Source organism: Dipodomys merriami, unplaced genomic scaffold (genome assembly GCF_024711535.1).
Source record: "Dipodomys merriami isolate MVZ:Mamm:240054 unplaced genomic scaffold, mDipMer1.0.p SCAF_19, whole genome shotgun sequence".
Taxonomy (NCBI): Eukaryota; Metazoa; Chordata; class Mammalia; order Rodentia; family Heteromyidae; genus Dipodomys; species Dipodomys merriami.
Window position 1 is genome coordinate 27,321,746 of NW_027203270.1, and position 16,284 is coordinate 27,338,029.

Consider the following 16,284-nt stretch of genomic DNA (forward strand, 5'->3'; position numbering starts at 1 on the left):
ACAGCATCATAATAATGTTTAATTTGGGGGCAGGAAGAGGAAAGAAAAACATGATCCTGTGATCATGCCCTCATCTACTCAAGAAGGCATGTTCACTCTTAGGGTACATATCAGATTATCAGTTGATTCTTGATGCCTATGTCAAAGAAACTCACATGGCTGAACTCAGCAATTGACTTGCTCTCAACAAAACAGTGACCTCCACTAAGCAAAGGGAGTGCAGGGCTGCTGCAATAATGTCTTTCCTACTCATAATTTCCTCCCTCATCTATGGACCTCCAGTCAGCATCTGATTGCATACTATCTCAGCCAGCAGCATGGAAATATGGACAGAGCCGAGAACCTGGACTCAGAAACCTCAAGAAAGGGAGTCTCAACCCAGACTGTGTATGAGCTCGAGTAAAAGAGATGCCACAACGTTGGCCTTGCCTAATGTGTGGCCGGAAAGGCTAAATGGCATCACAAAGATGGCAAGGTTTTGGAAAAGGCATAGTAAGGTGCAGTGTAGATAGCACATCTTAGTCATTCAATTAAAAGCCACACATACGTCCTTTCCAATTTGCTGTGTGATTCAGCTCTGGGCGGGTGGATCCTTCCTGGATCATGCCATCAATACTACCTGGGAAGACAAGTGGAAGAGGTCAAAGCTGCTCAAACCACCCTGAGCTTTTGATTGGAGGTTGAGGAGCCTCTGTGGATGAAAAGTGAAACTTGGGTTGTTGCTGTTCTCAATTTATCCCAGAAAGAAGGTATCCTCTGCCGGGCGCTGGTGGCTCATGTCTGTAATCTTTGCTGCTCAGGAGGCTGAGATCTGAGTATCTTGGTTCAAAGTCAGCCTAGGCAGGAAAGTTTGTGAGACTCTTATCTCCAATTAACCACCAGAAAACCAGAAGTGGCACTGTGGCTCAAATGGTAGAGTGCTCTCAGGGACAGTGCCTAGGCCCAGAGTTCAAGCCCTACCATTGGAAGAAGAAGAGGGGGGAGGAGGAGGAGGAGGAAGAGGAGGAGGAGGAGGAGGAGGAGGAGGAGGAGGAGGAGGGGGAAGGAGGAGGGGGAAGGAGGAGGGGGAAGGAGGAGGAGGAGGAGGAGGAGGAGGAGGAGGAGGAGGAGGAGGGAAAGAAAGAAATGATAGCTTCCTCCCTTTCATAGTAAAGTATCCCCATGCCTTCCAGAATAAACATTTTCTAATACAATTGTTTCTAAGTCTTTCCATTTCCTTACAAGTGGTGCAAAATCATTCATGATATTAAGCAAAGTAATCCAGATTCCAACTAACATAGATTGCATTGTTTCCCTCATTTGTGGTATCTAGAATGTGCCTATAAATTTACAAGCAAACACACTGCATGGTAAAAGTAATAAAACAAAAACAACAAAAAACTACACTTGGACATGATAAATTATACAGGTCTCTAGACATTCACATGGTGAGACCAAGGAAGAATATTCTTAGAAGAGTATCACAGAGGTCCAATAGCTATGTGCATATGATCCTATATAATAATATTTATTGAAATGAACTCCAGGAAATGGAAACAAGATTTTTTTCTTTGTTGCTGTTTTTGTTTTCTTTACCTTTTGTCTTGTTAGTTTATCTGTCTTTGAGAGGATAAGGGGGGCACAGAAATGGAGGGACAGAAGGTGACCAAATGCAGCAGTGGTACTCACTAGACACTATGTTGAAAATGAACTATACAACTTTTGGGTTGAGACTGAAGGAAAAAACTAGGAGAGAGCTAGAGAGGGAGTGACACTGTTCAAAAAGAAATTTACTTAATACCTGACTTATACAACTCTAACCCTTCTGTACATCGTCTTTACAATAACTATATATATTTTAAGTAATTATGATAGGCAGATAAAGAGAGAATTTAGCCACTCAAAGGTCTGCACACTTTACTCATGTCTTCTTTGTATAAGAAAATACAAAACCTACTTGCAGTACCTTGTATACATTTGATGAAACCTTTTAGTCTGCATTTTATTAGAAAGCTAAAACAGTATCCACTACAGCCACAGGAAAGAGTTACAGGTGATTTATATAGTTCAGCAATTGGATCAGAAAGGGAGCTATAGTAAGGAAAGAAGAGATTGAACATACATATTTTTCTCTTTTAAAAAATTGTTAGTTATTATAACGTTAATGTACAGAGGGGTTACAATTACATAAGTAAGGTAAAAAGTATTTTTTTCTTTTGTCAGTCGTGGGGTTTGAACTCAGAGTCTGGACACTGTCATTGAGCTCTTTTGCTCAAGGATAGTGCTCTACCACTTCAAACCACAGTTCTACTTTTGAGTGGGTAACTGGAGATAAAAGCCTCATGGGGACTTTTCTGTCCAAGCTGGCTTCAAATGCAATCCTCAGTTCTCCACCTCCTGAGTAGCTAGGATTACAGGTGTGAGCCACCAGCGCCTGGTAAGAGTTTTCCTTTTGGGACAATGTCACCCCTTCCTTTGTTCTCTCAGGTTTTCCCTCCCATTCCCCACCCACAAGTTGTATAGTTCATTTTCAACATAGTGTTCAGTGAGTGCCATTGCTGTATTTGTTCACCCTTCATCCCTCCATTTTTGTGCCTCCCTTACATTCCCAAAGACATATAAATGAACAAACAGAACAAAAGAAAACAAAACAAAAACAACAAAAAGGAAAAAAACCTCTTGTTTCTATTTCCTAGAGTTCATTTCAATAAATATTATTTCGTATGATCAGATACACATAGGCATTGTGCCTTTCTGTTCCTCTCCTAAGAGTATCCTCCTTTGGTCTCACTGTATCTGAGTGCATAGAGTCCTGTATGATTTATCACATTCTGCCCTGGTGTATTTTAAATCTAGCTTCTACATATGAGAGAAAAATATATGCAGTTTGTCTCTCTGAGTTTGGCTTATCTCACCTGACATAATTTGTTCCGGGACCATTCATTTCCCTGTAAATGACAAAATATTATTCTTTCTAATGGCTGAACACACATATAAAATTTAAACACAGCTTGTAAGGCAATCATGAATCACCAGAAAACACACCAGAGCCTGATTACAAATCCTATCTCTATCTCTCACTAAGAGGGCCATAAACACATTTCTACGCAAATGAATATATTTATATATTTTTTTCTATATTTTTGTCTTTCTTCATGCTGACTCACTCTGATACCACTTATGGTTTAAACAGGGGTAGCCATATGCCTGCCTCTCTTCTCCACTTCTCATTTGTTAACTGCCTCTCCATCATCCCCAATCCCCACCATCCGGCCCACAGCGTCCCCATTCTTGCCTCTCAGGGTCAACTCAAGCAACTGCTGTCTAGATACTTCTCCTTGAGAGTTCAGTTAGGGCTAAGCACTGGTGGTTCATGCCTATAATCCTAGCTACTCAGGAGGCTGAGATCTGAGAGATGTGGTTAGTGGCTAGAGTCAGCCCAGGCAGACAAATTCTCAAGAGTTTTGTCTCCAAATAGCCAACAAAAATCCGGAAGTGGAAGCAAGGCTCAAGTGGCAGAAAATCAGCCCTGAGCAAAAAAGCAAGTGACATTATCTCTGATGATGTCTCTCTGGTCTGGTCCTGAGAGAGAGAGAGAGAGAGAGAGAGAGAGAGAGAGAGGGCGGGGGGATGGAGAAAGCCCTCAGTTAGTGCCAACTCTTTACATGACATCTCTCCAGGATTTCCCTGTGTTCACCTGTAATCACAAATTCAGATCTGGGGGCCATGCCCCAGACTTTTGCATTAGAATCTCCAGAGGTGGAACAAGTGTGGGATCTGAGACTCCAAATTACTTTTAATTGGTTGGTTTCTCATGTAGGGTTTTCAATCCAAGCCAGGCTAACCTCAACTCACAATCCTCCTGCCTTAGCTTTCCAAGCACTGGGGTTGTAGGCATGGGCCATCATGCTTAGTTTAACCCATTTTAATAAAACCTCCAGCTGAGGTGTACACTGAATTCAAAGCAACTGCTTTATAGTATAATAAGGGATGCTTAGCTTGCCAATCTGGATGGCTCAGTATCTTTAGGTCCATCATTTTAAAACAACACATTCATTTTCCATTACTATGGGTTTGCTGTCATATTCCACATGCATCTGCCATCTACATCGATCATCTCTTTCCTCCTTTCTTTCTGAGTGACTCTTTTAGATTCTAATAGTAGTCTCATTCATGACCATCAATAATTTCAGTTAAGAGTTATGAACTCAGGTAATCATTACTACAGAACCATGAGGTAACTACTCTTAACAGCTCATGGGAGAAATGAGAAAAACACTGGACAGAGGAGTGTAATGACTCAATTAAGGCTCCATAAAAAGGATATTGAATTCCAACTACTTTGATTTCCTTAGTTCCTGATAGATAATCTCCAAAACTAGAAATAATCCCCCGTGTCAATGATGTTTTCAACCCTCCGAAGTAGTCCATTCAAGTTGTTTATTCCTGCAAAACCATCCAAAGAGACTTCATGCCATCAGCACTTATCACGCTCTCCAGAAATGCATTAGAAAGGTGTTTTGCTGGCAGTTAGCCACCTTTCTCAGATCAAAGATCAAGAAACTAAGCCCAGGGCTGGGAAGGTAGCTCAGTGGTAGAGTGCTTGCCTTGCATGCATGAGGCCATGGGTTCAATTCCTCAGTACCACATACACAGAAAAAAGCTGGAAGTGGCACTGTGGCTAAAGTGGCAGAGCACTAGCTTTGAGCTGAAGAGCTGAGGGACAGCACCCAGGCCAGAGTTCAGGCCACATGACCGGACTAAAAAAAGAAAAAGAAAGAAAGAAAGAAAAGAAACTAAGCCCAGAAAGAAAGGTGGCCCGGTCCATAGCTATGGCCAATGAGAAATCCAGCATGTGTTCTTCTACCCCTCAGTCCTGCCCTCTGTCATGGGCAGCAGTGCAATGGGTTATGATGGAACCAGCACTGGACTGACTACAAGACAATGACTTTGGGTTCTAGTTCTCAAGGGCATCATTTTTGTCTCCTCTGTGCTTGAGCCCTTTGTGAACAGCACAGACTCTCCAGTTTTAATTCCCTTGGTTTAATATCTTTGCTGATGTAATATGACTCACCTTGTGTCTAGTCTTCTACACCAATAAATAGAAAATGATGCAAGGAATAACATCCACCAAGGTGTTTTTTAAAAGCAATAAGATGGTGCCAATGAGATTTTTTATTTTTAGTGCCAGTATTAGTGCTAGAACTCAGGACCTGGGTGTTACCTTTTAGGTTTTTTTTGCTCAAGGCTACAGGTCCTACCACTCGAGCTACAGCTCTACTTCCAGATTTTTGGTAGTTAATTGGAGATAAGAATCTCATAGACTTTCCTGCCCAGGTTGGCTTCAAACCTCAATCAGATCTCAGCCTCCTGAGTAGGCAGGATTACAGGCATGAGTACCAGTATTTGGCCTAGTTAGATCCTTAGGAGGTTTTAGACACTATCTGCTTTTGTAATCAATTTCTATAATTTTCATTTCTCAAACAATGGAGAAATGTATCTGATACTAGGTAGAAATGACCCTATTGCCTAAATAGGCTTATCCTATTTTCTCTGCTCTTTTGTTTGAAATTAAAGTTAAAATATGGTAAAAGTAAATGTCCTCTTTAAAGGAAAACAAGGATATTAAAATTCAGGAGGAAAAAAAATCTCCCAGAGAGAAGAGAGTAGCTCCATCCATGTGCTAGTTGAGCAAAGGAGAGAGAATGTGTATGGTTAAGGCAATGGGTATTCCCGACACGGAGCTGCGGGGTCAGAATTAGCACAAGCAAGTCTGGAATGCACTCATTATTTCAACACTATAATCAAATGTCTTTTATAGGAAATGAATCCTTTGGCTCCTCAGCTGGCTGGAAATATCTGGTCAGCGTGTTCATGTCTGATTCACAAGCTTCCTGAGAGCAACCCACGCACCCTAGTAACAGCCCTGTTTGGCAACATTGAAAAGTCTGTGTTCCTTGGAGTGATCCTTTTCAGGTTGAACATCATACTTGGAGGGTTTGCTTGGGCAATTATTTTTTCTGGTCTGGGGCTTGAACTCAGGGCCTGAGTATTGTCCCTGAGCTGCTTTTGCTCAAGGCTAGCACTCTTCCGCTTGAGCCACAACACCATTTCTGGCCTTTTCTGTTTATGTGGTCCTGAGGAATCGAACCCAGGGCCTCATGCATGGGAGGCAAGCACTCTACCACCGAGCCACCTTCCCAGCCTCCCCCCCCCCAGGAGGGGGGGCAATGCTTTTTAAGCCATAAGATACCATTTATATGAACATCTTTCTTAAAAAAAAAATGTAAAATGCCAATGTTTCTAAACATCTCCATAAAGGTGTCGATCACTGCGTTTTGTTTTCCCTCTCTCTCCTCTTTCTCACTCCCCTCCCTCCCCTTTTTACTCAGTCTTAACCTCTCCCTCTCTTCCTCCCTCTCTGTCTGGTGCTAACCTGGAGAAAAGATCTAAGCCATCATTTTCTAGGAAGACAGCAGGTTTGGGGTTCCCTTATCTGTGTCCTACTCAGAACAACAACAATGAAAAAAATAGTAAGATCTTTGCCATCACAGCTCTTTATGGTGGCCCAGCAGGTCCAGCAAGTGCTTGAGGGTCACCCTGAACATGGCTGTACTAGCCATTTAGTATCTGCGGCCCTTGGAGAAGGCATTAAATCCACTGACCCAGACGACATAGAAAGAGACTTTAGGCTACATTTCCCTCACTCCGTGTACTTAGTTATATGGAACTACCTTCAAATGTACAAAACAAAGGTCCTCTCTGTGCATCACTGGGGGATAAGTATTTATCAACTCGTTTGCCACTGACCCACAAGTTAAAAATAACTGAGTCAGCCAGGCACTGGTGTCTCACACCTATAATCCTACCTACTCGGGAGGCTGAGATCTGAAGATGGCAGTTCAAAGCCAGATTGATCAGGAATGTCCATGACACTCTTACCTCCCAATTAACTATTTAAAAAAAACCAGAAGTGGAATGCTATGACTCAAGTGGTATCATAGAAAGCTCAGGGACAGCATCCAAGCCAGGAGTTCAAACCCCAAGATAACCTCTGGTTGCAGAGAAGTCTTATAATGGAAAGAGATTAAAACTGTAAACTAGTCCAGGGGACACTGTAGCTTGAAAGACAAAAGAAGACTAGGCTGAAAAACTAGAACAAGTGATGGAGAAAATCCAGAACTAGGAAAAGCTAGACTTCATTGTTTCTGGTCAAGAAGCGGAATCACAGACATGGTAGTTCCCACCTATAATCCCAGCTATGATAAGAAACATTTGAGTTTTTGAGGTCAGGCTGAGCTACATAGCAAGGACTTGCCTTAAAATGTATGCTTTAAAAGAAGCAGAATCATGTACTGATTGAGAACAAAAACTTGAATCTAGATCAGTCTAATTTCTAGTTGTGACATCTTGTGCAAGTTACTTAATCTCTCTAGCTCTACATTCTGATCTATAAAATGGGGTTATGGATAGCATCTACTTCCTAGGGCTGAGATGCTGATGTTAATTAATACAGGCAAAGCTCTGAGAGGATGCCTGACACAGGAATGTTTTAAGCTCTAATTATGTTGTTTTGAGCTTACCTCAATGGGCAAAACAATCACACTGGTATTAATGAACTCTTTCACTCAAGCTAATCAACAAGAGAGCAGTCATGCAAAACTATCCTAATAACTAATGAAAGTTCTGGCTTAATGATGGAACCTTTCTTTTTTAATAGACAATGGAGTCTTACAATGGCCCAAAATGATAACTCTTCTGATCATGGGTCCAATTCTTCCATTACCCAGACCATTGTAGAACTCAATTAGATATGACATCTTTATAATATATCAACCTTCACATTTTTGTGACGGTGTCCCAAGAGGAAGAGAATGACAAGCTTGAAGTCAGCCTTGTAAGTTGGATCACTTTTGTGAAATTCCAGGTAGGACTACTGGCCTTCCTCCCACTACAATGTGCTATCCTTGTCCTTCATGATGCCTGAAGCCAGGTCTTGTGGGCAGTAGAGAAAACAGCAGAAGGTTTCTGGAACACTCTCCAAGTTAACAGAGGACAGCCAACACAGAATCAAAATGACAAGATATGCACAGAAACCACAGTGCCTCCTAAAGCCAAAAATACAAGAAGAGTTAGAATTCTATTCAGTTATAAGTTCATTGACTATTACGACATTAAACCAAGCACTGCCCATGAATCATCTCAGTTTTCACTGAGCATTTCCTCATAATACTATTATGATTCTTACTTTACTAACAATGGTGTCAAGACTTGCAGAATTGAAGGAACTTGCTCAATGAGACACAGTAAAGTGTAAAGACAATATCTGAACAAACTCTGCTACACTCTGGTGGCTCACACCTGTAATCCTAGCTACTCAGAAAGCTGAAATCTGAGAATCACAGTTCAACACTAGCCCGGCAGACAAATCTGAGAGACTCTGTATCTTCAATTAAACATCAAAAAGCCAGAAATGGAGGCGTCACTCAAATGGTAGAGTACCAGTCTTGTGTGGAAAAGGCTAAGCAAGAGCTCAAAGTCCTGAGTTCAAGCCCCATTCCTGGTGGGCACACACATACACAAAATTGAACAAATTCCTATCTTCTATCTTCCAAATGCCCAACCTTTTCATGTGCTTGTTCACATTTGACAACATGGCCTATTCAAAGACTCAAAGAGTTCAAGAAATAATCTTTGTTGTGAAGTTGAATGTGAGCCCTAAACCAACCACTCAACAATGTTTCTATATTCCAATGCAGGAAGGAGTACGGCTAGGCACAGACATGAAGCACAATGGAGAGTCAAGGCCATTTTTAGTCTAGGTTCCATGCTTCAACCTGGTTTCCCTGATTCTCAGATCCAATGAAGAAGGTGTTCTCATTTGCTGATTAAAACTCTACAGTTGCAAAATGGATCCTTCAGCATCATTAAGTCTAAATTCTAGCTCATTTATCCAGCACTAAAATGGTAAGTTATTGAGTCAGCTCCTGAGAATCCCTTTGGTTTTGCTGCACTAATAAACATAGTCTAAGAACAGACATAAATGACTAGGATCGCTGCACGCCTGAGTGTCACCCCCATGAAGCTGTGCTCTGGGAGACCAGATGACCTCATTAGGCAGTAGGTGTCTCATCTCATTCTAACTGTGACAGTCATGTGGTTGTGTGAAGTTCCTTCTTGGATATTGGCACCATGTGGCTTTGTTCTACTAATATGAAATGAAGAAGTCTTAACTGGAGAATCGGAAAGGGAAGGTCCCATTTATAATCCTGCTCATAGTCACAGCAAGTACAGAGCTGAAACAATGGTTTGCATATAACCAACTTTCTAGTGGACAACTTGAGGATTTATAAGCAATTTCCAGTTGCCAAAAAGTTCTTTTTCTGCAGGGGATATGTCTGGTTCTGATCTATCTTGTGAATAACAGACTACAAAGGTGAATGGGATGGGATATCCAAAATTCACCCCCTCAAACTCCTTGAAGAGAGACTAAATTGGAGGGTAAGGGTAATCATCAGAAGTGAGAGCAAATGTATTAGGTTAGGATAGTCTAGGTAGGAGATGTTGTCTGTGGATTTAGGAGAGACTCTGGAGGGACAGTGTAAGGAAGAAAAGCAGTAGCAGTATGTGCCAGTGGCCACAGAACGAGCTCCAAATGATGAGGTTGTTAGGACAGAACTGAATATACATCTTTCCCTTATGACCCAAGTCTATCTCATCCTAATCTTACCCTTTATCCATAGCTCTAGAACTCCTCTAGAGAAACTTCCTCTTGACCAGGACCACCTGAATATTGAGTTTCATCACCACAAATTGCTGTTGACTACCCAGAAGAGAGAGGTCTGTAACAAGGGCATTGGATGTGGCCACTGGGATCTAGTGTTACCAGACATTCTGTTCTACTTGAGTGAAATGATGACAGGCCATTCATTAAAGAAACTATGGCACCTGGTTATCCCAGAACCAGGGACAACTTTGATCCTATGCAATTTTATCCTTGTTACTAAAAAGCAAATTCCAATTTAAAATTCTACAGTTCTCTGAAGTCTTATAGAAATTTGCCAACACTAAAAGTGCCTGTAAGCTGGCAAATTTAGTGTTTAGCAACTACTATCACCGTAACTACTTTCCTGTTGTGCTAATAAAATCATACGTGTACTAAAAATGTTCCAAAATAATATGAAAAATACTTTATTCATCTTAACCTTCAGCAAAAATCAATTTTTGGAACTCATTTATTACACACACACACACACACACACACACACACACCACACACACACACCAATTCTCTATTGCTGCAGTATGAACTTAGTGATTCAAAATCACACAAATGTAGGGGTTGGGAAGGTGGCTCAGTGTTAGAGTGCTTGACTTGCATGCATGAGGCCCCGGGTTCAATTCCTCAGCACCACATAAGCAGAAAAAGCCGGAAAGTGGTAGAGCGCTAGCCTTGAGCTGAAGAGCTGAGGGACAGCGCCCAGGTCCAGAGTTCAGCCCCACGACCCGACCAAAAAAAAAAAAAAAAAAAAAAAGAAAAGAAAAGAAAGAAAATCACACAAATGTATTAACTTACAGTTCTACTTCAGAAGTTTAACATGGGTCTCATAGGGACTAAAATTCAGACATTAGCAGAGCCAAGTTCCTCCCTGGAGGCCATAGGTGAGAAGCCAGTTCCTCACCTTTTCCAGCTTCTAAAGGGATGGTTCACATCCCTTGGCCTTTATGTCCTCTTCCAGAGTGAGCAGTCTTATCAGTCTGAACTTTGTATTCACTACATCACCTCTCTACCATCCACTAATTGACTCCTCCACTTCCTTCTACTCATCAGCACACTTCTAGGAACCACACAACCCTGAATTCAAACTCTTGAGATTATACTGAGCCCACCTGGTCTACACTAGCTATATCCTACTTTAAGGCCATTGATTAGCAACTATAATTTATTTTCAGCCTTAATTCCCCTTTTCCACATACACACAGGTTCTAGGTATTAGGATATAGATATATTTGGCAAGGCCATTATGCAACTTACTACACTTGTAAAGAGAGGGAGCCAGGGAGAAGGAAAGGAAGAACTATATATTATATCTGTAAAATACTTAAGACTCAAACTGGAGACTTACATGTACAATGATGAAAGTCATCTGTGCTTAAGTCCACCAACAAGTCAAGTTTCCATGTTGTACTTCAAGCCTCAGGGCACAAAGCTGATATAAGGATGGAAGATGTTTAAGGCTATACCTTAACTAATAGTTTGAAGGTGTAAACATGCTCCATAACCTCCAGGGGTCATCTTTTTATAGCAATCATAACAACAATTAACAATTACTGAGCACTTACTATGCACCAAATGGTTAAGTGTTCTCTATGTATGTGTTCTACATAACTACTCATTTCACAGACAAGAAACACAAGTCAATAGAGGCTCATAATTTACCAGGATCAAACTAATAATAGTAAGGTCAGGATTCAAATCAGGGGACTGTGGGATTCCAGATTTTGCACTTTTAACATCTTGCAAACTTGCCTCTTCTTTCCCACCTCTCCCTATGTTATACACAGCGTATGAAATTATTCCCTAGTAGATCCATTAACAGCTCAGTGAGAGAGGGGAAAGAACTTTGTCTCTGGGGAAATGAATACAATAGGGAGATGAGAGTGAAGGAAAGGGGGTAGAGTGGAGCAGAAGGCATGCAGAAATAGCTTTCACATGTACTGAGAAAATAGAGCAAATTCAAGCCTTCCTTCTTCAAGGAAGAGCTATGTGACTGCTTTACCCTACCCTACGGCCTATTTATAATACAACATCATACAGAGAATGTTCAAGCAACTTCCTTAAAGTGGAAAGCCCATCTCAAAATAAAAACAACTTTAAAAAGATAACATGGTAAGTATCAGAATAAGATATACCAAAATAATGAAGTTGGAAATTATTTTCAGGCTATTTACATCAAAATGAGAATATGAAAGGAAGCAAGTATCTTCAAGTAAATTCTGTAAGTTTAAAATCTCCTAAAAAAAATTAGGTAACAGAGAGGGAAGAGGTGACATTGTCCAACAAGATATGTACTTTTTACCTGACTTATTTAACTGTAACCCCTCTGTGTATCACCTTTGTAATAATATTTTTAAAAACAGGTAACTAAACCAGGGGCTGGTGACTCACAGCTAGCTACTAGGTGGCTGAGATCTGGGGATCATGGTTCAAAGCCAGACCAGGCAGGAAAAATCCATGAGATGCTTATCTCCAATAAACCACCAAAAGCCAGAAATGGAGCTGTGGCTCAGATGGAAGAACACTAGCTGTGAGCAAAAGAATTCAAGGACACCACCCTGGCTCCAAGTTCAAGCTCCAGTGTCCACCAAAACAAAAAAAAAGTTAACTCTACAGCAGACTGTTCCAAAGTGGAACAAACAAAGGAAGATATAGAATTTTTTTTCCTTCTTAATCAACACATAATGATTGTATATGTTTGCGTGGCACTCTTGTAGTATTTATGTATGTATGTATGTATGTATGTATGTATGTATGTATGTATGTATGTATATATGTATGTATGTCAGTCATGGATGCTTGAACTCTGGGCCTGGGCTCTCTCCCTCAGCTCTTCAGCTCAAGGCGAGTGCTCTACCACTTGAGCCACAGTACCACTTCCAGTTTTCTGGTGGTTTACTGGAGATAAGAATCTCAGGGACTTTCCTGCCCAGGCTGGCTTTGAACTATGATCCTCAGATCTCAGCCTCCTGCCTAGCTAGGATTACAGGTGTGAGCCACCAACACTGGCTAGTATTTAAATATGTATATATAATGTGTCATGATCAAGTTAGAAGAAGTAGCATTTCCATCTCCTTATCATTTCATTATGTTTTCAGGCTTTAACTTCAATTCTATTACTTCTCTGATACATTATATTATTTACTCAGAGTGCAGTTTAATCTCAGCTCTCAGTCACAGACACTGAGCACTAAGAGCTTGATGCCAGAGTCAGGAATCTGAGCTGAAGTCTGATGACCAGACCTTCAGCAATGGGAAAGATAAGACTTAGGACCTTTAATTACTATTTACAAAATGTAAATTTCTGAAGTTAAAGTTTCTCTGTGAATTTCCTTAGAGGCTGATGTATACATTTTTCCCTAGGCTTTCTAATCTACCCCTGTGACTTGCTGACAACTTCACTGGTCTCCTCCCTGTTCAGATTCTTTTTTTTTTTTTTTTTTCCTGTTCAGATTCTTGATATCCTGACTGTAGGATAGACCAGAAGTATTTACAGTCAGTACCATCATTATTGTCATCATCATTCTGTGCCCAAATATGTTCACAGCACCTACAGATCACAAACCTATGTATGTACATTGCATGCCCATGCCATAGCTCATGTATGTAGGTGACAAAGCTCTAGTAGGAACATTACCTCTCCTTCCCCACAACAACCCTGTAAATTACGGCGAAAATAATTCACCATCTCATTTTCATGTGAAGAACATTGAAACCAGAGAGCTGGAGGTTGCTGGATAGGATAACCACAGACAAGGAAGTTCAGCTCACAGCTCCCAATCCTTCTCACCTCACTACACATAAGATACATGTTTGAAATATGAAGCCCGTGGTTCTGAGTGAATGGAGGATGTATTAAGGTTTGTTTTAAATTATATTTTGGTGACTCAAACAGGTAATGGTTGAATTTCAGGCATCAACGACTGTAAAGTAGGGAAGCATCGTGGGGTGGAGGGGGAGCCTCCCACAGCCCTCCACCTCTGGTCCTGCCACCACATGAACCAGTGGGATGAAGCTAAAGCCTACCAGAGCACAGTTTCAGCAGATTGCATGGGCTGAGGCTTCAGCCAACCAATACCACAGTTATCCACAATGTCTCCTTCTGTGGCCAAAGAAAAAGAACCTAAGGCCCAGTGAGCACTAAAGTGAACATGCAAGCTAATTAAAGGATTCTCTGTGACAATGGCCTTTGTAGAGGGGATTTGCTCGACTCCCTCTCTTGTTCCCTGGATTAAGATGACAAAAATGAGAAAGGAAAAGAGTGAAATCGTCTCAGTCTTATAATAGCATTCTCCACCCACTGGTGGGGAATCTGCCTTTCTTCTGTCACCTTAAATGAACAAAATCACCCCAACAGGCCCTGGTGGAGTGCCAAAGCAGTGCCAAAAATCAAATAAAAGACTCAACGATCTTTCCAAAACCAGGCCTAAGGCAAGAGTGTCCTGGCACTCCTTTGAAAGAGCTCTCACATCACTCGCTCTCTCCGAAAGGCTTGGTGTGGGCTGGGAAGGAAGCTGGAAAGATCCAGGGGCCCCTTTTGAGAAAGTGAGAATGATATATATATGAGGTGCAACTCCCAGGATCAAGGGATAGAACAACCCATTCTTCTTAGGCTTAGGCCTGGTCATGGCTCTAATATGCTATGTCATTCAGATGATGATGACTTCATTGTCAGCAAGCGAAAGGAGTTTTCTGTTTATGATGGTGCAAAATCACTGGCAATCCTAAATTCAAAGCATAAGTGGATAAAGACTTGCTGACTACTAAGCACTCCAAACCAGTTCTTCACACAGCAGGAAAGATCATTTGTGGAGTGCTACACTAGAAGAAAAGAAAGGGAAGGGAAGGGAAGGGAAGGGAAGGCAAGGGAAGGCAAGGGAAGGGAAGGCAAGGCAAGGCAAGGCAAGGCAAGGGAAGGCAAGGCAAGGCAAGGCAAGGCAAGGCAAGGCAAGGCAAGGCAAGGCAAGGCAAGGCAAAGGAAGGCAAGGGAAGGGAAAGGAAGGGAAGGGAAGGCAAGGCAAGGCAAGGCAAGGGAAGGGAAGGGAGAAGAGAAGAGAAAGGAAGGAAAGGGAAGGGAAGGGAAGGGAAGGGAAGGGAAGGGAAGGGAAGGGAAGGGAAGGGAAGGGAAGGGAAGGGAGAAGAGAAGAGAAGAGAAGAGAAGAGAAGAGAAGAGAAGAGAAGAGAAGAGAAGAGAAGAGAAGAGAAGAGAAGAGAAGAGAAGAGAAGAGAAGAGGGAAGGGAAGGGAAGGGAAGGGAAGGAGAGGCAAGGCAAGGGAAGGTGAGCGAAGCCAAGGGAAAAGAAGTGAAACAAAACTCCACTCCAGGGAGAGAAGCAAAGAAAACCTTTATTTATACAATAAATATATAATAATGAAGATAAAATAATTGTGTTTTATTGGCCTAATCCCAGGACCTCTCAATAAAATTAATAATGATATGAACTAAATTAAAAGATTTTAATTATTTATGGATATAGACTCTAATTCTGTTAATTCAGCTTATTGGAAGTGTAAATAAGAAGATTTCAGTCTAGGCTGGTCCAGGCATACATGAAACCTTATCTCAAAAACAACCAAAGCAAAGAGTATTTGGAACATAGCTCAGTTGATAAAGTATCTACCTAGCAAAGACAAGGTCCTAAATTCAAATCCAGTACAGCTAACAGCTAAGAGCTAACAATAATAATAATAATAATAATAATAATAATAATAATATGGTGACCTAGCCAGCAAAGACAAGAGGCTCATAGTTCAAAGCCAGTCCAGGCAAAAATTAGCTAAACCCTATCTCAAAAAGCAAGCTAAGCATGGTTGCACACTTTATCACAAGTGGTAAAGACAAGAGGATCTCAGCCAAAGACAAAGTTAATATGAAGCCCCATCTTGGGGAAAAAAAAACCTGAAAAGCAAAAGAACTGGGGACATGGCTCAAGTGGTGAAGTCCTTGTCTAGCAAGTTTTTTAAAAAAGATTAAGAAATATAACTCACTTTTCTAAAATTAATTTAGCCATCTATATGTTTTTCATTTTTATTTTTAAAATATGTTACTGTTATTGCAAAGGTGTTGTACAGAGGGGTTACCATTTCATAAGTCAGGAAATGAGTAGATTTCTTTCTTTGGACAATGTTACCTCTTCCTTTGGTCTCTCCAACGTATGTTTTTAATTTATACACATAGGAAATATCTGAAAGGATGTTCACCAAATGTTACCAAAGGTTATGTCTACGTTGTGGGATTGAGTTGTCCTTTTTTGTAATCCTCTTTCTTACAGTTTTATATATTAATTTATTTTTAATGAGTCTATTACCATTTTTACCATAAAAGGTCATCATTTATTTTAAAACTTAATGGAGCCCCCTCCCACTTGCACTAGAAGTCATGAGGAAAAGCACTATATGACAATTCCAACACAGATTATTTCCTCCGATGCGCTCACATTTCATCACCAATTATCCCCACTTTGATTCCCGCCCCCCAATATGATACAAGAAACACTGTGCTCAAGGTTAATTTATAAATCGACAACT